This window comes from Pipra filicauda, unplaced genomic scaffold (assembly GCF_003945595.2).
Source record: "Pipra filicauda isolate LSUMZ 115617 unplaced genomic scaffold, ASM394559v2 scaffold312_size1046226_pilon, whole genome shotgun sequence".
NCBI lineage: Eukaryota > Metazoa > Chordata > Aves > Passeriformes > Pipridae > Pipra > Pipra filicauda.
In genome coordinates, this window is record NW_024104435.1 from 402,034 (window position 1) to 424,879 (window position 22,846).

Sequence of the window (22,846 nt, forward strand, 5' to 3'; positions counted from 1 at the left end):
AATAATACATGAACTGAATTCTATTTCTTTTTTTTAAATTTTTTTGAAAGTTTAGGAAAAAAAGAGGGGAAATAGGTACTCACCCAAAGGAAAAATGAACAAGGCACAGGAGGACACGTGGCCAGCACACGTTGCACTTGAGCTGTTCTCAGTTGGAGGACAGGCCTCTGCAGGCTGGCAAAGGTTCCAATCTCCTGGTGGTGTCTTACTCTACTCTGAGGTCCTCATATGGAATTTTCTTAAGTGAATAGTGAAAGGGAAAAAAGCTTTTGTATAAGTAAAATATTGGTTTACTTTGCTATGATGGTTTAAGACTAGAGATCTCTAATATGGTTCTTAAGCTGTAACTCTTGGGACCACCTCATTCCTTATGCCTCTTCCTCTGAGTGGGAATGTTGCAGCAGAGCACAGTTCAGCACTACATGCTCCATTAAAGGAGCTAATATAGCATCCTCTAGGCCTAGAGGTCCTGTGGGAATCTTTGGCAGACACAAAAGTACTTTGGAAAACTGTGGGAATGCTGATGAACTGACAGTGATTTATATTACAGCATTAGAAAAAATACCTACCTGTATGGTATGGCAGAACCTGTCAGGATGGATAAAACAAAGATTTGCCAGTAACTGGGCTGTGCAGCTTTCCAAACCACTAACCTGCTGGTTAGCCCAGGCCTCTGTTTCCTCCAAACCCTCATAAAAATTTATTACAGATGGGCACTAAGACCCTACAGGAAAATCCTTCCCTGTCCTAACAGCATCTCTGCCTTGTGATAGTCTCACAGGAACTTTTTTCCCCCCTACCCCAGCAGAAGATGGCAAAAAAAAAAATATATGGGCCTATGTGGGATAGCCAAGGACTGAAGTACCAGAAAGCTGGGCATGAACAAGAGAGACTTAAATCACACTTGAATTGCAGGCACGGCTTCAGCTGCTGTGCAAAGAGCCCTGACACTGTTCTCAGCACAGGTATTATTGTGCTCCGGGGGCCGCTGGCAACTAACTGCCCAGTACATCAGAACAAGACAGTTCTGTGTAATTTGGCCTCTCCTCTGCTGTGTGTTCATCAGCACATCAGGAGCAGCACAACTGAAAGCAGAGCTGGGCCGCAGGGTGCTTTGGAGCTGACTGAGGGCTGCAGTAATGGGCAGTGCAGTGGCACTCCGGGCACCAGGACTTGGCATGTGCCAGTCCTTTTGTAGCACCTGCTGAGCAGAAAGGCTCTGCTTCCAGCTCCAGCTGGACATGCTGTGCTGATAAATCTCCTCTCACAGTGTGACCTCAGCACAGCACAGACCTGGCACTGGTGGCCCTGCACTTGTACACCGTTAGCGGGTTCACAGGCAGCTCCCGGGAGCCGTGGGCTGCAGTCACCCACCATCCACAGGAAGCCTGCCTGGGCTGAGCAAAAAGTGGTGCTGTTCTGTGCCACAGCTGGGAATAAACCACAGTGCTGTTGATTGCTGAGCAGCACACAAACAGCCCAGGCCCCTGAGGAAAACGAGCCGTGAATTATCTGATGACACAAAGGCAGGAGTTTGAGAGAGGTGCAGTCCCAAAACCCTGTGTCCCTTCGACTCGACACAAGTACCTGCCCTACTTTTACACTTAGAGATGACCAATCTAAACCTGCTGACCTCAAAAGCCCTACTACACAGATTCACGATGGGCACCTGAGTAGTTTATTTGCAGAACTATCTTGCCTTGCCAGATGTATGTCATAATCTATCAGCACAGAGGTAGGAGTTAAAGATTGACAGGGTAATTTAGTCTGGGTTAACATGGAGAAGAGGGCTTTTTAAATGTGAAAAAAAATGTGACAAGCATGTACAAGTATTTTGAGAACTGACTGGCATTCCATAGTGAATAGCATGAGAATAAATTATAGCAAACCAAAATCTTATTAAAAGATACTGAAAAGTATAAAATCCCCTAATTTAACAACAAGCAATAGGACAAGCACAAGAGTTAACCAAGTATCTGATTCAGTTATACATGACCTGAATCAAGACTGAATGTGTAGAGATGTGTTAGTATGACTTTAATATTATAATTATTTTCATTCATTAAGAGATTACAGATTGAGAGAGATAATCTCAACTCACAAGAGAATGCTTTTTGCTGTGTTATTAAGGTACAGATCTAAATAAGTTTTACAAGGACTGCGAAGGGTGCTCTGTGCCTTCCTGGTGACAGGAGGGTAAATCTCGAGATAACCACTTCAGACTGGCTGCATATTTTTGTATTTTCCCCCTTCACAGTTGTTAAAACTTTATAGAGCCTCAAAACATATCCAGATGGACAGTAACTGTGACTGCCACTTATGAAACCAGTATAATCTAGCACAATACACAAAGTAGGGTAAGCGCGGAAGGAAAACAAGTTCTGAATAGAGGACCTCCTTGGAATATTGGATCAGCCATCAGACACACCAATTCTGTTTAGACAGGCCTGTTATACACACCCAAATGTTCTGCAAAACAAAGCACACCCCCATCCTTTCACCACTGCAGCTCCCAAACACTTCTGCCCAAGGGTGGTCTTCACCCTGCCCAAGGCAGTGTTTGTGCCTACGTCTTTATTCCCAAACTGAAGCAGTGGTTTCCATAGCGTTTTGGCAAAGCTGAGACACATAGCCCATGTTCATCCTCTCAGAGGAATATTCTGTCCTGGTAGTTCTGCTTGGGTCTGACTCTTTCCAATACGCAGTAGAAGAATATGAACAAACAGCTCACTTACCGAGGCCCTGCCGTTCTGGCTCCAGTGGATATTCCCCTGCACACCTCCTTCGTCCTGCCTGTGCCACACCAGGATTACCACAGCACCACAGCAGAGAACCTGGGCAACAGAAAACTGTTGTTATTTGAGGTTACTGCCATTGTTCCCGTGTGGGATAACATCTGCTAAACACAGCAATAGAAGGTGACTTCTTTGCATTGCTGGGCACAGAATCTGTATTTTTTTGCATACGGTATGCATGCAGCACAACAGGGTGATTAGGTAATAAAGCCATAATATAAAAAACCAAACCAAAACAAACAACAAACCTTGGCAAATTCATAGCAATTATATCTATGGCTTCATTCCTCACTCAAATTGGTGTGGGTGCTTAATTCCACTGAAGTTAATTCCAACACCAATTTCTACTTACGCATATGTTGGCAGAGACAGATCTCAGTGCAGCAGGCATTCTCAATTACTTCCTTATTTGTCACATTTCACAAATTCCCAACTTATAAGCTAACAATTAAAAAAGCTGTAAGGGAAATTGCAATTTTAATTCACAATATTTCATCCCCTTTCCCAGTTTCCTCCCTTTCCTTCCAATTCATAGTGCTCAAATTATCTGTTCAAACCTAAGTTCAGTTACACACCTGCTGCTCCTGGCGAGAGTGTGTTTGGAAAATATGTTGTGCAAAAGGATATGTACTCTTACCACATGGTAGTAGTGGTGTGTTTTAGCTTGCTGGTTTGCAGCAAAGATTGTTTGCCATATGTCTCAACAGACCCTGCTCCTCTTTTCCAAGCAATTGGCTCAGGGAGCTATGATTATTTAATTTGGTTTTTGGTCTTTTCACGTCACGATTAGAGACTAGCATGTGAATTATTTAATTAAGCTGTGAATATACTGAGTTAAACAAATGCTGTGTCATTCAGCTATTTACGCCTAACAAACTCAATTAAAAGTAAAAAAAGTTAGTTAAAAGCTAAATCATCCTTAGGCTTTTGACCAGATGTAATGTAACCATACGACACACCGTCCTGTTGAATAAGGAAGCTGTTGTTAAGGCTTTTATCAAAGAAAAAAAGAAAAAGAAAAAAAAAAGTTGTGATATTTTTGTTTGGTTTTTCCTCACGTCCCAAACGAAGCTCGTGCCTTTGGCATTTCAGCTGAGCCCTGTTCTGTACCGAGGTGACTGAGCCACTCCAACAGTTGGTCACATGTAAATGTGCTGCACAAGACCCAGATCAGGAACAAAAGCACTCCGGGGCTTCAGTGAGCACAGCACAGGAGCAGAATATTAACCACCAATCCTGCCTAGGTAAAAACGCCTTTTGCTTGGTCATGGCACATAACAGGGTTTCATGCCTCCCTTTTTGGCATGCCTGGTGCCACAGACTCCCCAGGAACCTCACTTCATTCAGATGTCTGCCTCTTAATAAGCTGATCTTCAGAGCAGCTATTTACTCCTTCACTGCTGGGTTTCTCCCTCAGCACATGATTTTCTCTCACGATGGTCCATGACACAGAAAACTCACGGCATCAGGCAACTCCAGCCACGGGCAGTGGCAGGAACGCTCATGCAGCCGACGTGGGATCTCCTCATTTCGCTGCAGAAATTATTTAAAAATTAAATAATCCCTTCAGGTGGCTCAAGCACTAATTAGGGATTCTAGGGTACATCAGAAAAAACACTGTATCATTAATCAATACATCAGCATGTACAAAAAAATTATAAAAGTGATTTAAACATCCTCTCTCCTTTTCATGCCTTGGATGTATCTACTTCTTGCTTTTTAATTTTTCAGGAGAGACCACCATGTATTGGCTAATTGTTAAAATACATTTCCTTCACCCATTCCTTCTGCCCAAACACTTGCAGTTGTGGAAATGTTCAAAACACTCCCTCAGTGAATCATGGCTGTATGAAGAAGACTGGGAAAGGAGAGAAAGAAGAGACTTCGTGACTTGGCTCCTCTCTGTAGTTTATGACTCTTAATTTTTCAAGTCTTGATTTAAGTTTGACTGTTTTCTTATCCAGAAATGCCCCACAGGTACCTCCTAAATTTACTGTACTGCCAAAATAACCAAAAGTCGGCTTTGTTAGATAGCCATCAACAATTAAGAAATCAATTTTAAAATATTTGTTTTGCCTTCATGTTTTTTGCACTAAATTTGCTTCTTGAAGGAAAAAGTAACAGAGCTGAAGAACAGCTGGAAGTATTGAGCTGGCCAAGTATGGTCTGTGTAAGGAGCAGACCCTACTATTTGTAGCACCGTTAAAAGGTAACAAGAAAAGCTTTGCTTGACACAGAATAGAGGCATAGACTGGTGAAAATAACAGATTTGGATATGCAAGTACTATTCCCTAGCAAGATTCCGAATTAGTACAGTGTGAATCCAAAGTCTTAATTGATGTCAGTTTTCCAGATGAAGGAGAAGGGTTTAGGATTAATGAAAAGATGGGTTACTTTTGTCTCCACCGTCAGACTACAATAAAAAACTAGAAGGACAGGGAGGAGAGATTTTCCTGAACCACAGCTACTCCAAAACCTTCTTATCCTCTGTCTTCCCAGCCTTTTTGTTTCCTTTCAGGCCCATTTGGACAAGCATCACTCAGTTTCCTTAGTCTCTTTTGGTGATGTTCTGTGGGTTTCCAGTTTATTTCTGCATAACCTGAAAAATTTGTATTTGCATCACAGGCTGACCAAAATGTTCTTTAATTATTTCCCAGGAGCTTTGCTTCTTTCTCTGAGGGGGCACCACTGCATTGCTGCACTGAAGGGCTTGTCAACACTCCCATTAGAGATGTCTAATCTTGGAGGACACTATTACCCAGACGACTTAATTGCACAGAGCTACAATTTGTTTTACAAGATTTCAGGACAGATGCCAGTTATTTAGCATGCTTACACTGAAATAACTTGGCTTTTTTTTTTATTTCTTCTTTTTTGGGAGGGGGAAGAAAATCACAGCAGAGTCAAAAGTTGCCGGATTGCTTCTTGCCAAGGCAGCCCTTTGCTCCATTCCCATCTCTACGCTGCCTTTCTCAGTTACTAGTTTTTAGACTCAAGTGCTGTCACTCCTAAAGCCTTGCAGGGGAACTTAGTGCCCAGCTGATTTCTTGGTATTGTCTTTTTTTCTCTCACTTTTAATCCTCCTGTGACTTTGAGGAAAGTATCTTCATACTTGTGAGGCCTTTGGAAGTTTTCAGAGCATTTAGATCATGTTCAGATAAAACTCTGAGTATTCATGTATGAAAATTCTTTGAGTTATTTGAAAATTGTCAATAGTATCTTCTGCATTTGTTCAGTACAGAGGGATTTTAAAAATTCATATCAGAGCAGCTGCGGGTGAGAGAAAGTTCATTCCTTATCGGTCATCCAAAATTGCTGAGCCGCTTTTATGAAAGCAGTGAAACGAATGCAGAAACTAAACCCAGGGACTGCCTGATAACGCTCTAAGCCAAAAGCAAACCAGAAAAAAAGAGCAGGCATTGCTACTCCAGCTTACCTCATCTGGACCTTAAACCGAAGGGAACAGGACCCATCTGAAGCCTGTGGGCAAGGCAGGCAGACATGGCGCTGGAGAGAAAAGGTCAAACATGAAGCTCTTTCTTCCAAATTGAAATTTCAGGGAATTGTCATCAAGTCCCCACCCACACAGAACAAGCGAAAATGTGATGATGAGGGGCCTGAGGATAATCCTCGGACAAACGCCGGTCTCCATCAGCCTGGCGGCACTCCGGAGTCTCCCGCCTGCCCTGGGACTGCTCGGCCTCGCTGCTCCACAGAGCTGGAGCAGAGGGTCACCCCACAGTGAACACAGGCATCTGGTTTTGTATTCAAGCAGTTCAAGGTTTCTTGTCAGCTGCCTCAGGGATATTTCAGTCAGATGAACTCTTACCTACAGGACCATAAAAGAGAAGAGTTAACAAGGGGCTATGAGGTGTTACAGCAAAGGTGATGAGGTGCCTTTATGGGACCTCTGCAAAGGGCTTGACACGCTGAGTACAACAGGCAGAATTCCCCTTCCACCAGTGTTTTGAGGAAGGTGGAGAACCCAAGCTTTTCCCAACCCTGGCTTGTCTGCTCATGTGTGTGCAGGAAATCTTGAGGCACCATCTGAGGCACGTTAAGTGCTCTGCGCTCAGCCAAGGTTCCCAATCCCTGGCTGAAAGCACATGGAAAACCAGTGCTGGCAAACCTGAGGCTGTCAGGGATTTTGGCCATTACACTCAGTCATATTTATTCTATTAAAGGTAGGATGAGATGGGCAGACACGATTCTGCCTGTATTTCACTTCTTAAAATTAGTCAGAACATTTTTCTGTATTAAAGATCCATACATTCCATAGGTCATCTCAAAGTCATAAAAGAAGAAATGCTCTGTGCTGGCTGAAACATTGGCTGTCACCATAAAAATGGTTCAGATGCTGCAAGTAGAGAATGAGAGGTTTAACATGGTGCCTGAGTGCCCAGGGATGACATGGGAACATGGGTCAGTTGGCAATAATAAATGGGATGTATTGGGCACTATCCCATATTTCCCAGACTGCCGTCACAGAGCTGCATTTGCAGAGTTGCTTTCACTAGAATAATTTTAAATTATTAAATATTTTAAAATTCTAAATAAGTTGTGGTTTTTTTACTATAAAAAGCTCATTAGACTTTTAAAGGGATAGTTGCAGTAACAGTACAAGGTGGAAAATATGGCTAAAACTCTATTACAGCTTTTTTCCTGTTTGTTATAGCACTGTAGTTAAAAGTAAACTTCTGCAGTGAGCAGGAATTTCACCTCTTTGGAATTAAGGTCCCAACTCTCTTGGATAAGCAAGAAGGATAATACCTTTACACTGGCTCCCACAATTTGTTATATAACAAATATTTTTTATATATTTGTTTATAAAAACCCTTATCTAATTTATGATAGAAATGGATTTATATGTTTTGTCTGAAGGGGAAAAATACATTCAATACATAAAATATTCACTGAAAAATAGCAGGTAACTGTGAAAAACAGTAGCTAAAGTTCCACTGAGAGAGTGGCTTTGCTGTGTGCACAAATTAATGCCGGGTTTCCAAGAGAAAAGATCTGTGTTTCCCTATTTGCTTTGTAAAAATCTGTTACTATTCGTTAACGAATCCTAATTGTAATACCAAACAACTAAAAAAAAAAAGAAAGTAAAATAAAAGGCAATACAAAATAGATTGAGATGAAAACATTAAAAAAGAAGATTAACAATCTGTAAGTGACTCAGCAGCTCGGCCTGGCAGTGCAGGGCTGGAGGGTGCCAGCTTAAGTTAAAAACTGTCCTTACAGGCAGAGTTTCTCTGCACTGGACCCCCAGGCGGTACCTGGGTGGTGGTGTGTTTGCAGGAGGAGTGTTACACCGGTGTGGTTGTGCTCTCTTGGCTGGGACCGGAGTCTCCATCATGGAAAAGTGTTGTATTTTATCCTCCAAGTGATCATAAACACATCCACGAGCACAACAGACCAGGCATTTGTATTGTGGTGTTTGAAGCTGTGTAAAAGATATTGCAACAGTTAATTTTCTGCTTTAGTAAGGCTTTTCCTCAGCATCAGTTGCTACTAAATAAGTCCCTAACATTTTTCAAGGGCATAACTTGCAACAAGACAGCAATAACAATTACATATTGTTTTCAAATAAGATGCCATTTTCCTTTCTGGCAGGCAGCAATGGGGTTTTAATGGGCAACATTTGTTTCAGGAAACTCACAGATGCTTCCCTGACAATTGCAAAGGAAGAAAAGAGAAGAAAACAAACCCAGAGAGAAGGCAGAAAACACGAAGAGCAGATGAAAGATTCAGCTTCCATCCCAGCGATTCCTCTTGTGTCCCGGGCTGATGCACATTTCGGCTGGATCAGACACCCTGGTGAACCTGTGCTGCACAGCTCTGCTGAGATCTTGGGTCTCCCCCCGGTGTAGCCCCCCCAGCCACTCTGAGTCATGATGGGAAATACTGGGACTTACCAGGCAAGTGGGGTTAGTCAAGGAGAAGCAAAAATCAGAGGGGATAAACTTTCCAAGAGGACAAGTTTTCCAAAAATATAGATCAAAAACAGAAGACAAATATAAATGGCGCTGACCTCATTCTGGTAGAGGAAGCAGCAGTAGTCTTAACCCAAAGAATGGAAAAGCCAACATCTGGGAGGAGCCAGGACAGTAGCTATGGCCACTGCTTTTCCATGTCTGTGTTTTGAGCCCTCCAGCATATCTGGTGAGTGGCAAGAGGCACTTTTTTCCTGAACAGACCCAAACCATGAGACTTTTTGAAAAGAGCCTGTCAGCACTGCCTCGTGGCCGGTGCCAGGGAGACAGGCGACTGAGTGCCTCAGTCTAAGTGGCTGGACAAAATCCAGGGGCTCCGTGTATTCTGCGCTACAAAGGAAAATTGGTATTGTCACCACATATCTTTGAAGCAATCCTGCTTACCTACAAGGGTCCTGTTCCCCAGGGCACTCACACACAGCACATGGATTTGTTGGCACAGCTCTAGGTCAGGTTCAGGACTCAGCCCACCAACCTTCTTCCTCCTCAACTTCTCTTTCCTCTAGAAAAGGGATTCCCCAGACAGCTACAGATCAGGAGATGTTTCCTTGTTATCTGCCAGAAACTGAACAAACTCCATGGGAAAAAAAAAGCGCAAAGTAATTCTACTTAGTTCTAATTCTGTAGCAAGTCCAGTTGTATTTTTCTCTCCTTCCAGCAAATGAGAGAAATGCTTTTGGTTTGTGTCTTCTTTTCTCCCCGTACGTACTAGAGCTGAATGCTACAGATAATTGTAAAACCAAGAGGAGACTTCTTAAGCAGAAATATCCAGTAATAACCACATTCTAACTCATGTAGGTCTGAAGAATTTTTAAGGCATCATGTGCTGAGGGTGGGACAGCCAGAGTCACTGGTGTGCTCTGATGGCTTCCTGTTCAGTTAGCCTGTACGATTCCCATTAGTTTAAATGGAGGCAGGATTTAAAGCTATGCAGGTCGTACCTACCTGAGAAATACACACAGACTTTAATACAGGACAAGTGTAGGTTCAGTGGATGTACAATGTATAATCCCAACACCCACAATTCCTGCACTGCCACAGCCAGGCCGTGCTGCCTCCCCAGACATTGCCTTCCCAAGGCTTTGGCAGATATCATTTTATTTCTTCACACTGTGAGGCTCCATTGCTCACTTGAGATCATTCCACAGTTCAGTAGATTTACTATAGATTTTTACCCCTAGAGTTCATCCTAAACTCTACTTTCTTTAATTTAATCCCATTCTCTACAAATCTCTTTTTTTTCCTCCATGGGTAGTAAGGCATTCCTTTTTTATTCCAAATAAAGTCCAACTACTAGCAACTAGAAATCAGCCTTATTCCTTAGCTGGAGAGACATAATCTTGAGCAGGTATAGGTAATTATGGACTGTACTTAGGGGTCCTCTAAAACTTTCTGCTCCATTTCCTGTCCCTGCAGGGATGGAAATTGCTGTTACACATGACAGTGTCACAGCAGTGAGCAGGGCAGCACTGACAGGCTCCAAGGACAGCTCCAGGCTGGGAGAGGGGAGGGAACTGCATCCCAGCCCCGCAGAACACCAGAGACCAAAACACACCCATGAGGGAGGGACCATGGTTGGATGGGCTTCTCCCCCGGCTATTGTACTCCACTGCAGAAACAGGGAAATGAGACTACTGGAAATTAGGTCCATAAGGAGAGAAAGGAATGGGTCATATTCTGATTTCACGTTGGCTTAATTCAGGAGCTGCTCTAATAACCCTGTGGAATCGGGTGCGTCTGAGTGCCAGCTGAAGTAAAAAGGCAGCTCAGGCTGAGGCGATGTGTTCTGCCAGGGTTGCTTTAACTTCTTCAATTATTTTTGCTCAATATAAATATCAACCCCAACGGGCACTAACAGAAGGCTCCAGGAGCCTTTCCCAGCTGTTTTGGGCTTCAACCCCCAAAGCTACCTCTCAGAATTCAGTTTTAGCTTCAAGCACTCTAAATTTAATAGACTCATTTGAGCAAGGGGCTTATTGGAAATCCACGCTGGAAAATAGCGAGTGTAAGTGTGTTCGTGCCAAGCCATAAACACATTTATACAGTGCAGTAAATCAATGCTGCTGCCTCTCCTTGGAGAGGCCGGGCCAGTTAACGTACAGGACAGGAGGATGGAACCTGTTCAGCTTCCTGCAGGCAGGTAGCAAAGGCTGCAGCCATAGCACCCTGCTGGGCCTCCACATTTCAGCCCCTTGGCTTTTGGCTTCTCATTCACTGACTACTGAAAAAGAGCAGAGATTTGGAAAGGCACTGCCAGCGTGGCGTGGGTACAGCATGAGGACTGGCAAATGGGAAGAGGCAGGAGAGGTGATGCCTGTGGGCATCTACTAATACGAGGTCTGCAGAAGTACTCAGACTCTGTAACGCACTAACGTGCTGGACTCGCTCTCAGAAATTCCTGTATAAGTGGAGGTCATACGATCTGACCAGTGACTTCTTGAAGATGGTATTGTTTAGTTACATGTTGAGTTACTTGTTATCAGACCATTGCATTCAACTGCCTCAATTGCATTCAACTGGGCTCCCCCCCACACACACTTTTAAGTGTTATCCAGAATATAAAACAAGGTTACAAAAAAAGGACAAGATGTTATGGAGAGCTGGTTAGCTTTTAGTGCATAAGTTCCTGAGAATTACTTGTATTTTGTGTTCATGTAAAACCTGTCATTGACGATTAAATGCAAAGTTACCATTGCCTGAGTAGGTGCTCAGATCCCAGAAGGCTCAGTGTAGCTGGCTGCTGGCAAAGCTGTCTTGTAAAACCTCTCTAAGATGCACTAAAAGAGCAAAAAAAAAGTAATTTTTTAAATGAGAGAGAAGAACAAAAGCCCTGTGTGAGATTTAAAAGGGGAGAATTCAGACTGAGAGAATTAAAAAGGGGGATATGAAACGTTATTTTGAGACATGACACAGGGCCAGATGGACAGAGAGAGTGACACAAAGACAGGCAGACACACAGAGACAGACAGACAGAGAGACAGATGGACACACAGACACAAAGAGGCACATGGACAGAAGGACGGACAGACACACACAAAGACGGACAGACAGATACACACAGACACAAAGACAGGCAGACACACAGAGACGGACAGACAGATGAACAGACAGAAAGACAGGCAGACACACAAAGAGACAGACAGAGACACAGATGGACAGAGACGGACAGACACATTGACGGGCAGAGACGGAAAGACGGACGGACTCACAGACACATAGACGCATGGACACACAGACAGACACGCGGACAAACAGACACAAAGACAGAGAGACACAGACAGATGCACAGACAGACGGACAGAGACGGACAGACGGACACATGGACGGATGGATGGACAGATGGATGGACGGACACACGGACAGACAGACACACAGACGAACGGATACACGGACAAACGGACAGACACACGGACGGACACACCGACGGGTGCACCGACAGACAGACACATGGACGGATGGACGGACAGACACGTAGACGGACAGACAGAGGGATGGACACACAGATGGACAGAGCACAGATGGACAGAGGGATGAACGGACACACGGACAGATGGATGGACACGCGGACGGACACACGGACAAAAAGATAGACACAGATGGATAGATGGACTCACAGATGGACACATAAATAGACGGAAACATGGATGGACACACAGATGGATGGACACACGGATGGACAGACAAGGACATGTGGATGGATGGACACACGGACGAATAGACACAAGGACAGACAGATGGATGGACACATGGATAGACGGACAGACACAAGGACAGACAGACGAATAGATGGACACATGGACGGATGGACACACGGACATATGGACGGATAGACACACGGACGAATAGACACAAGGACAGACAGACGGACACATGGATAGACAGACGGACAGACACACAGGCAGACAGACGAACAGACGGACACATGGATAGACAAACGGACAGACACACAGGCAGACAGACGAACAGACGGACACATAGATAGACAGACAGACAGACACACAGGCAGACAGACGAACAGACGGACACACGGACGGATGAGAAGCACCCCAAGCACAAAGCAGGTAACACCAAACTGGAAGCCCACAAAGGTGCCAGCAGGGCCCTGCGCTCCCCTGCAGTCCCCGGTGGGCACAGCCCGTACCCTGCAGCAGTGTCCGTCACACACCATCCGGCACTGGGCAGTCCTTTGCACAGGAATTGCTGTCAGCTGAAGAAAGAAAGGGGAGACCTTGGCATGGGCCACGGAAACTTCTGTTTCCACAGAGACTAATTGATATCAGTATCCTGGGGGAGGAAAGGGGAATCACACAGGCTAAGTGGCAGGAAGAGTAGTGGCCTCTCTCTGCAACTTACCCCTCACAGCACCCTGGCCATATGCTGCTGCCTACATTAATCCATTGAGTCATCACCAAGGAAAGGGGGAATTTTTCCCCCTTCGTGGCTTCTTTACAGCATGAATTAGAGAGATGACTGTACCCTAGTAAAGTATGCCTTCTCTATCTGCATTTTCCAAGTGTGCTTCACTATTACAGTGCCCGTTATATTGAGTTTGCATTGTCCTCATATCTACAGGGCACGAGAGATTTACTTCACTTTCCTTCTAAAGGCTCCAGACTGGAGTGGCTCCACATCTGCTTTTTCACACTCACATTCAGCTTTACAGAACACCAACTGCACAGACACATATAACAAATACCTTCACAATCACTAGTTACTGGTGTTTCATTACCCCACCAATTTTTTTCCCCTTTTCTTTCCCTTGATCTCAACCTCCAATGCAGGGATGAATGCTGTCAGTGCATCAGCACCTTATAAAAGGTGTCCCTTTTGCCTCAGGGGAGGTGTATATTGGGTCAGTGGGGTTATGATGCTCTCCCTTACTCACATCAGGCTACATTCAGTGTAACCAACCCAAGTTTAGCATCATTTTTCCTCACTCTCAGTAGGGCAAAATCAGGCCAAAATCTGCTCCGGTGAGCAACACACTCAGACCAAGATACACAGTTGATTATTACCTGTATAGGAAACACTTTTTCTCCTGCTCTATCAAAGAACAGCACTGGTAGATGATACAAAACCCTCAGTTGGATTTTCAAGTGTAAAACATTTCAAATAAAACTCCCAAGACTTTAAACAATTGACCTATTTGTGGCACATGATGTTGCATGATATGGAAATTAAATATCAGGATTGTATTTCACCATCAAGTCCAAAGGGGTTAATAAACAAATCTATTTGCTGATTGTTTTTCTGAGATATAAACCTATAGAAGTATATTAGTTCCTCATCAATTAGCAGTTTATCTCTGCATGTTTCCCTGAGGCCTTCCCAATAGCATCGTGGGGAGGAATGAAATGGCCACAGGGATTTCAGACCAAATCCTTTGCAGAGAAGATGATAATTTACAATATGTACATTTGTTTACTTCCACCATAACTGCTACATCTGCTTTACTGACACTAATTAATTAAGCCTGGTTTAATTAATTGTGTTCTCTGAGGAAGGTGGTGTTGACATTTTGCAGCTGGTGCTTGAGAGGGGAGCTGTGGAAGGCAGAGTTCTTGACAGCATCCCTGGTTTGAAGCCCTCCAGCTCACCACACCCCTGCCAGTGCCCGTGGCCTGCGCTGGGCCTGCAGCTGGAAGGAACACGCTGGATCTGAGCCTTCGGCCCTCCTGCAACTGCCAAAAAACCTTCAAGTGGAGAAATAACAGTCCAAAATCTGACTTGAGTCTAAATAAACCCCAAAGCCAGAAACAGATTCGTGGATAGCATACCTTGAGTTTCCTCTCACTGAGGCCTCTTCCTCTATTTATTTACTTATTTAGATTTATCTAAACTTCCTTGGGTCAAACTCAGATGTGATGGGACAGATCTTCTGTTCTGGATCAAGTTAACATCAGCCCCACGTCTGCCTTGCACATCATTCCTGTCTGTGGCTGCACGTCTTGTTTTACACAGATGGGCAATCATGCATACAAATGCTCCTATAATTTATCCCAGAGTTGCTGAACTGTTTATACAGGCAACTTTCCATGTATTCCTAACACTCCACATCCTACAGAGGTGTTTTCTCTTGTTCCCAAAATATTATTCTTCATTAATTAAATTTTGGTAAAACAGCTATACCTTTGAGAGATGGAGATTCCTAATCTCCTAACAGGCTCTTTCAGGTCAGGGAAGAAGAAAGTCGTAATATTTTCCCCAGTGCTATGTTGCCTGCTAATTCCTTGTCAGAATGGCATGTTTACCACCTCTCACTGGTGCTCTGACTGGAGTTTGGCAACAAATCCTTTGCCAACAGCCATTTTACAAGTAAAACCCGCACATTTCTCCCCGAAAGCTATTTTTAAGAGCACTTTCCTTAAAGAAAACTCTTTATCCAGGTTCATAGCTGGGCTGTCCAGCTCCCAGCCCGGCTGTGCCGATTTCAGCGCCGTTACACCAGGAATGAGTGTGACTCGCTCGATTGTTGGTGGTGGCCCGGTGTCACATGCATTTACTATATCCCTGGCAACAGCCAGGCTGCCCTGTGGCTGTTGGGGAAGAAAGAAACGGAGTGAATCAGAATAAGCCATAGTCCCTGCAAAAAAGGGGGAAGGAGAACAGAAAGGAAGAAAGGAGCAGCCACGGAGTGGGGTCTGGGAAGATTAGGCGCTGGTTTGAAAACAAGGAGGCAATGAACTAAACCCCAAAGGATTACTTGTCTACTTTCTAGCTGCGCCAATAGTCATTTCTCTGCTAATTACCTTCCCCTTTGTGCAGGGGGTGCCATGAGCAGGATCTCAGCAGTGGTGCTGCTGTGCCCAGGGGTCCACATGAGGCAGAGCCTGCACAATGCATGTGCTGGGGGACGGGCCACGGCATCAGCCACCAGGCACATTTCAGGAAGGGCTTTCAATGCCTCAGCTTATTTTGTTTTGCTTGCAAACATCTGAGCTCTCGCATTTGGCATAAAAGCACTGCGTGTCATTCTCTTTAGGGCTCCACATAAAAATCCTATCAGTGCTTTATAGACAGCAGGATGGTAGTTTTCCCAGCTTCAAATGCTTTCCTGTTCCCGCTACTCGTCCAGATGGAAAGGTTCTTCAAACAAAAGCCTACTACAGGGAAGGCATGTGTGAGTTTGCTTCCAGACACCTCAGACTGCAAAAATTTGTCTTACTTTTTTGCTGTTGGCAAAACTGTCATTGAAGGGCATAACTAGAGGTTTATCAGAAATGCAAAAAACCCCTCTCTTGCTGTTCTCTTTCACTTCGTCTTTCCTGCAAGCCAGTTATCAGCAAACACTTGTCAACATTTGACTGCTGTAAGGCAGGTGATTACAAGAAATAAGGAATATTTGGTTTTTCTGACTGTTTTCTGTCTCACTCTGTACCCAGGGTGCTGCTCCCACTTGAAATAGTTTTTCGCCGCTGTTATCTGAAGCCCACAGCTTATAACAAAAAGGGCTGATTATGTAAAAACAAAATGACATTGGGCTGTCAAAGCAAAATCCCCTCACCACAAATCCCAGGCTGGGCCTGGAGCTGCAGCTGGCCGGCAGAGCAGGAGGAATGCCTGTGTGGCAGTGGAGTGGAAGCGCGTGCTGCCAAATGGGGCAGCCCGGCCCCTGTGCAGCTCCTGCTCCGGTGCCCTGCATAGGAGTGGGGCAGCCTCCTCACACCAGTGCCACAACTGCCTTTGGGCATTGCTTGCTCTGGATCAAAGGGGGCACAGAGGGTCGGGAATGTGTGGCTTTCACAGTGATAATCTGGAGCCAAGTGTTTCCCTGCGAAAGACTTTTGATGTGTAATAGGAGCCATACTCCTCCACAGCGCTGAATAAATTGTAGCCCAGGAAAAACCAAAGACTTGTGCTAAGGGTTTGAGTTTCATGCATTAGCTCTGTCTCATAGATCATGTTTCTGTATATGAAAAAAAGAACACGTGATTAAGTGGATCCTTTTTCCTTACGTGAGTGCAGGCACAGCGCCGATACTCAGAGCTGAACTTTACATCATGTCACGGGGAGCTGTCTTCACTCCCTTGCCTGATTGTCCAGTTTAGGACCAATACTCCCACTGATATAATTTCAAGAGAAACTATTACTCCAAAAAAACTGGTCCCACTTAAGCAGGGACAGGACTCAACTCACCTCAGTTTAGGCATCTAAAAGCTGGGCGTTGAGTCGAAGCTGCTTCTTTTGGTTTTCTCCATAGGGAATTAAAACTCTGGTATTTCTCCACAGGGTAAAAAATTCCCTCCACAGCATCATGTGGAGAGGGTTCCAGAGGTACCTGTTTTTCCGCCTTGACAGGGTAGGACAAATAGTTAATTCTTGAGCCCCAGTCAGCTGAAGCTGGGTAAGATGCATTCCCTTTCATTACATACTTAAATTTTGAATCACCACAGTATCTTAATCTGATGTTTTGCTGGGGAATTTTGTGGAACTCCTCCCCCATCTTATTATAGAAAGGTATAAAAAGGTGTGAAACTTCTCCCTCTTGCAGGATAAGGTTTTAATTTTAATTTTTAACTCGACACTAACAGAAACTATAATTTCAGAAAGGCTGCTGTTGTTAAATTATGAAGTCAAAAGCCAGTTTTATGTAGAGGATTTTGGTTTTTAGTAGAGCTTATTACTAGAATGAAGACGTGGCTTTGATAAATTCCAAATGCATCCAAACAACAAATCAGAGTTTTTAACTTCCAAAATACCTCCTCCTTGGCATGCAGTCGGCTGACTTTGTTTTCCTCCCTTTTTTTTCCAGAGTTCTTGGCAACTTCAGCTCTGGCTGTGCTAGTTAAGACCAGTGGTATCTGTATCTGGCAGGGTTACTGCCAGAAGGGAAGGAAAAAAAATCACTTCAGACCCCTGCTTCAGGCCATGTCATGAAAGGCAGCTGGAGAGATCTATCCCCTGGAGTAAAGCAAAAGACATGAAAAAAGCTGAGAAACGCAGTTCAAAGCCAAGATCCTTTATATTCCCACTATGAATTAACCAAAATTCCCCCTAACAAACAAACCCCAACCTATGCAAACTCATATCAGTAAAAAGGTTTAAAAAAAGCATTTTCTAGTTTAACAGCACAGGATTATAAAAAGGTTTTGGCACCCCCCTGAGTCAGTGACTCAGGACCTTCATGAATCTTGTCGATTGTGAGGGATTTTACAAATCAGTGCAGGTTTAGTTGTAGCTTTTGTGCCAGGCCCATCCTGCCCCTCCAAGGTAAGCATCTACTACAGACAGACCCCACTGGGCTCAGTGCAGAGAGGCACTGCAGTGTCACACAGCTGGTACCTGTGCAGCTGCTCCACTGCCATCCAAGATTTTGCTTCTTGTTGGTAGGAAACTTCTCATGGTGTATCCACCCCTTGAGGAGTGTCAGGCACAATTAATAGGCAGCATTTGGCTTGTCTCTGATGAAAGGTCAGAGGCCAGGGACCTATGCTGAAAGCTAATTTCTGAAGTGATTTGTCTGGATCCTGCTACACCAGTCAGAAGTGCAGAGTGCCCTAAGTGCAATACTGTAATTTAAATGCTTATAGTACAAGAGAGAAACAATTCACTGATCATCTCATTAGAGGCTTAGCTTTTTACTTCTGGACAGCTTTTCCTCTTTGATCTTGTAAGAAAAATGAATGGAAGTTTAGGACATGTTTATTTGCTTTTGTAAAGGCTTGGATCCAAGCAAAACACACTTATATCTGGGAAATAATAATGAGGGGTTGTAAACATATTAAATACCTTTGACCAGCGCTAGATACCAAACCAGAGATTCCCAAGGTTAAAGAATTCAAGAGTGCTGACTCCTGGTTTCCATTTGAGTCCCATTACAACCCTCATTTGTATGCCACTAAAGAAAACAATGTCCTTCTCCCTGTGGACACATGAATGAGTTATATTGTCACTGTTTGGTTTTCTTTTTTTTTGCCCCTTTTAGTCTTCAAAAAACTGCAAGTACTGTAGCCTGAAAATCTCATGAGTCGAGAAATCTCTGCTCCCATCTATTGGTGAGCAAGAGAAGAATGACCATAAAACTAGTGAATCTGAGTAGTTGTTTCACCCAGTCCACTGGATAGACAAATAATCCAGAGGTAGGGGCTCTCTGGTACCATCTCTTGGATAATAAAGGAAATGGCCCTTCTTTGTATTTGTCTCCTCGTTCTTTCAGTGGCACTTTGGGGAGACCTCATAGTTACATTTCAATGACCACAAAGTCCTACCATTCTTCCAAGTATCCTGTACTGAGATGACTTCACTGTTAGTTCTTGCAAAGGAATTAGTGAGTCTTAGTCATGAAATAATTAATTTGAGTTCAGATTGATTTTTAGGAAGTAGATTCAGAAAGCAACAGACCATCGAGCTGCAGGCAACAGGCCTGCCCAGGCAGGAGTCAGACCTCTGGAGCTGTGGTGTCCAGACTGAGCTGAACTGCAGGGAAATGCAGCAGCTGGGGAAGGAGAAATGATGCTCATAAGGAATGTTTGCCTACAGGAAATTCACAGCATCAGTTGGCAACCAAGGCAACAGACTCTTGCCAGAGGTACTGAATGAAGTAGATGGTCCTGTTTACTGTGGATTGTTTTCCCAAAGTTCATGGCACGTGTGCCTTGCCATTAGCAAAGGCCTTGTTGGTTCAAAGAACTTCACACTTGCAAGGGATGGACTGTTGCCTGAAGATGCTTGGAAGACATTCCAGGTGGGAAGGGACACAGTGCTGTACAGCAGCTCTGAAGAGCAGTCATTTTTCGAACTCAGCCTTGTTGCTACCAGGAACTGGGTTCTGGATATCCAGGGATTAGATGTGGTGGCAAGATTCCAAATAGGTGGAGGAGAAAGTAGTCAAAAGGAAGTAAGTTACTGAATTCATATGGAAGGGCTGAATTTCTGATCTCATCAACTTCTTTGCTTGAATTCTCTCAGCATCCAAATCTTAAATGAAGCCTCACTGCCATTGTTAGGAGCAACATTCAGTTCTTGCCACATTCTCATCGGTGGTCGTTGCTATTCCATGATTATTAGGAAGAGGAACAAGCATGGTAAGGAATGTAAAAGAGGGCTGGAGGGAAAAGATGCTGCTGAATAAATCCATACTGGGGTAAACACAGTGCTGAGACAGAATATCATTCAGCAGAAGGGTTTATCACTGAAAACTGGCATGTTGCATTTGAACTGGGATTTTCTAAAGAAAACCACCCCCAGACAGCTGAGTGATGAGTTCACAGTATGAAAGACTGCTCAGGAGTTCATCCACTGAAAGGCCATTTACGGGCTTCACTTTCTCACGGTCCCACTCTGGAAGGAGTTACACAGCCCATGCAGGTCCTCCCATTGTTTCAAATGAAGGGAACATCAGCTGGTTTTGCCATTGTGAGCAGGGGCTAATTGGTTCTGTTCACTTTAATGTCTGGCTTACGAGCCCAGGCACCCACGCTGGACAATGGGACAGCGGCCATTCCGTGATCTCCGTTAGACACGGAGCATTTCGGCCACTTCTGAGGGACCGGGCGAGAAAGCTCCTTGTTTCTTTTTCCACACAATAAAAAAAAGCAGAAGATAATTAGGTCATTCAGAATGGATAATGATTATCCGTGGTTTGGGAGGAATTTCCTTTCGACAAAGACTCTTCTACATCTGTAGTACAAACTGATTTTCCGGGAAGCTTGCTATGAGCCAAGGGAAGCAAGCTTCCCGGGGGAACTTCAGGGTGTGAAGCACTTGCTAATGCCAGATACACATACAGATACATGCAGGTTATTCCTAGCAAGACACACTGCTAAAGAAAATGGGAACATTTCTGCCACTTGGGGAGATCACAGTATCAAGGTACAGAAACAAATATTCCTAAAAGAACGGATTTCTTTAGTGTTTTAGGGTTTTGTTTTGATAATAGGGTCTTCACAGGAAGTTAACCACGATTGTTTGCCACAACTGGGTTACATGACTTTGAACTCCATTCATTCCATGCAGGGGAGGGCATAAAGACACTTTTCCAAACAGAGATGGTTTGCCTTGTGGATGACTGACCTGGTCTCCCTAAATTTCAACACACATATATTTACTGTCAGATCATTTTTTAATTTGAATTTCAAATATTCTTCCCTTTTTTTTTTTTTTTCAAACCAAAGTATCTGGACTAACAAAGGCATTTAGAAAAAAATGTGCTTTATGTAACTTGCAATAAAGATGGTATTTCAGAAACTAGCATAAATTTTACAGATTCATCTGAAATGGCCAAATTTGAGCACAACTGTTCTTCATGTCTACTTGTTGCCACTAGAGTGGGCCCAGTAATAACTACAAGGAAGAAAATTAAAACCAGAAAAAAACCCCAGATGTGCCTTTTGTCCCATATTATGCCTGTGGCTTAATTATAGAGACTCATTGTGTGCTTAACTAAAAAGCAATAAAGGCACTGCAAGAAGTGCCATTAGTGAGTCAGCATCACCCCCTGAAGATCCGCTTAGTTTCTGGAATCTTTCTGGTGGAAATCCCTTTAATTTCTTATGTTCAGTCCCTATCCAAGTCTCCAGTTTGTTGGCACTGGTAAAAATAGCTACCAAAGGGTGAAGGCAGGTAACAAGCAAGATCACAATCAACTCCTACCACTTCAGCAGTGTGTGTCCACCATGCAGAGGGTAAACCTGATGAGGGGGTGTTGCCTTCTCTCCATGGGAGATTTGGAAGTTGGGAATGGTCCACCACGGGATGAAGGCACGGGGTACACAAATGAAAAGCATGAAAGCACATGGTGAAAACATGCAAGATGGGGGGGATGCAGAGGAGCTCTAAGTTGTGTTTCAAAAGTGCATTGTGAACACAGGAAGCAGCAAGCTTATCAAAGATCTTTACCTTGCCTGCAGTATCAAATGTTATGTTCACAGGGAGACCAGACAAACAAATTGGCAGGATATGTCAATAGAGTCTAGACTGGAAAAGGTCTCCTGAGAAATCAATATCCAAATCTTTAATCTACCACGTTTTATATACTTTTATCTACAACAGTGCAGCTTTTCACACATCCCTACTTTAAGAAAAATGAAGTTAAATGCTGTTGGGGAAAAAAAAGAAAAGAAATTCTTCTTTTTCTCTAACTGCCCATTTTCCCAAATGCAACTTGAAGCCTCAACCAGGGAAATATTTACATATGTGCTTGTGTGATTCTGACTGCCCCCACACTTCCTGTACTCACTGGAGCTCATCTGATGCTTTAAATTAGGTGTTGAAATGCCCTCCTGAATCAAAGCCACTAATTCAGAATTCTTTGTCTTTAAGGTGGAGGACAAAGAAGCCTCAAGAGCTTGTAACAAAGATGATGATGTGGGAAACCATGTCCCCCTGTTCTCCCAGGTGCCATCAAGACCATTGCCAGACCTACCACGTCAGCAGTCCTGCAGACAGTGAGGGGTGACGTGGCTGTCTCTCCTTCACCAGCTCAGGCATTCTCAGAGCTCTGGCTTTGCACCCTGTACTATTCTGTACCTGTGTCTGGGGACACGGACATCTCACCAGGTAATGAAAATACCATGGAAAACACAGAGGGTGACTATGAATTGGAATGTGGGCACTGTGCATTTCCTTCTGTATATTCTACTTTGCGGAGCTGTCACTGCATGCACATTAAAAGAACTGGGAAAAGCACAGCCCCTGAAGAGATCATTAGCATTTCTTTCCTCCCAGTATGGTCCTTCCTTTAATTCCTTTTCCCTTTCCCAGAGAAGCATACCAGATTGTTCCAGACAGGATGCCTTATGTGTGACTTACACCCAGGACACCCAGCAGCAGAGAATATCTGTGTATCAAGTTAATGCCGAAATCACTGTGATTTGATGCCACGATAAAACACAGCCTGGTGCAAGAGCACACAGGCAGTTATTTCCTGTTGCAGACAAACACCCATTGAACACTCCTCACCACATCTGGGGGACCTGTCTTACCCTATTGCTTTTTTTGTTGCTTTTCAGGATATTTCACTGAAGGAATGGGAACAAATCAACTACAAACTTGCACGGAAAAAGCACACAAATTTTAGATGTTAATCTCCCCTTATCAGGGCCCAAAAGGGCAAAG

At 44.0% G+C, this 22,846-nt stretch overlaps 2 long non-coding RNA genes across 27 annotated transcripts in view; one reads left to right on the plus strand and one right to left on the minus strand.

The window, feature by feature from the left end:
- LOC113998683 overlaps positions 1 to 22,846 on the plus strand; it is a 105,302-nt gene that overhangs the window by 54,683 nt on the left and 27,773 nt on the right. For 3 of the 5 annotated variants that reach the window (XR_005564379.1, XR_005564377.1, XR_005564381.1), the window contains one exon: positions 8,449 to 11,764. The exons of 1 other annotated variant lie outside the window; for it this stretch is intronic. This is a non-coding gene — a long non-coding RNA (uncharacterized LOC113998683). Of the gene's footprint in view, positions 1 to 8,448; positions 11,765 to 22,051; positions 22,289 to 22,846 lie in introns of those variants that run through there. One more of the 5 variants, XR_005564378.1, reaches the window with a different exon arrangement.
- LOC113998705 overlaps positions 89 to 22,846 on the minus strand; it is a 68,382-nt gene continuing 45,624 nt past the window's right edge. For 14 of the 22 annotated variants that reach the window (XR_005564375.1, XR_005564371.1, XR_005564362.1 and 11 more), the window contains 9 exons: positions 17,491 to 17,610; positions 16,928 to 17,081; positions 12,933 to 15,327; positions 9,176 to 11,568; positions 8,075 to 8,241; positions 6,232 to 6,302; positions 3,148 to 4,328; positions 2,736 to 2,834; positions 89 to 238 (listed from right to left, as the gene is read on the minus strand). This is a non-coding gene — a long non-coding RNA (uncharacterized LOC113998705). Of the gene's footprint in view, positions 239 to 2,735; positions 2,835 to 3,147; positions 4,329 to 6,231; positions 6,625 to 8,074; positions 8,242 to 9,175; positions 11,569 to 12,932; positions 15,328 to 16,927; positions 17,082 to 17,490; positions 17,611 to 22,846 lie in introns of all 22 variants that reach the window. The other 8 variants (XR_005564372.1, XR_005564367.1, XR_005564361.1 and 5 more) reach the window with 8 other exon arrangements.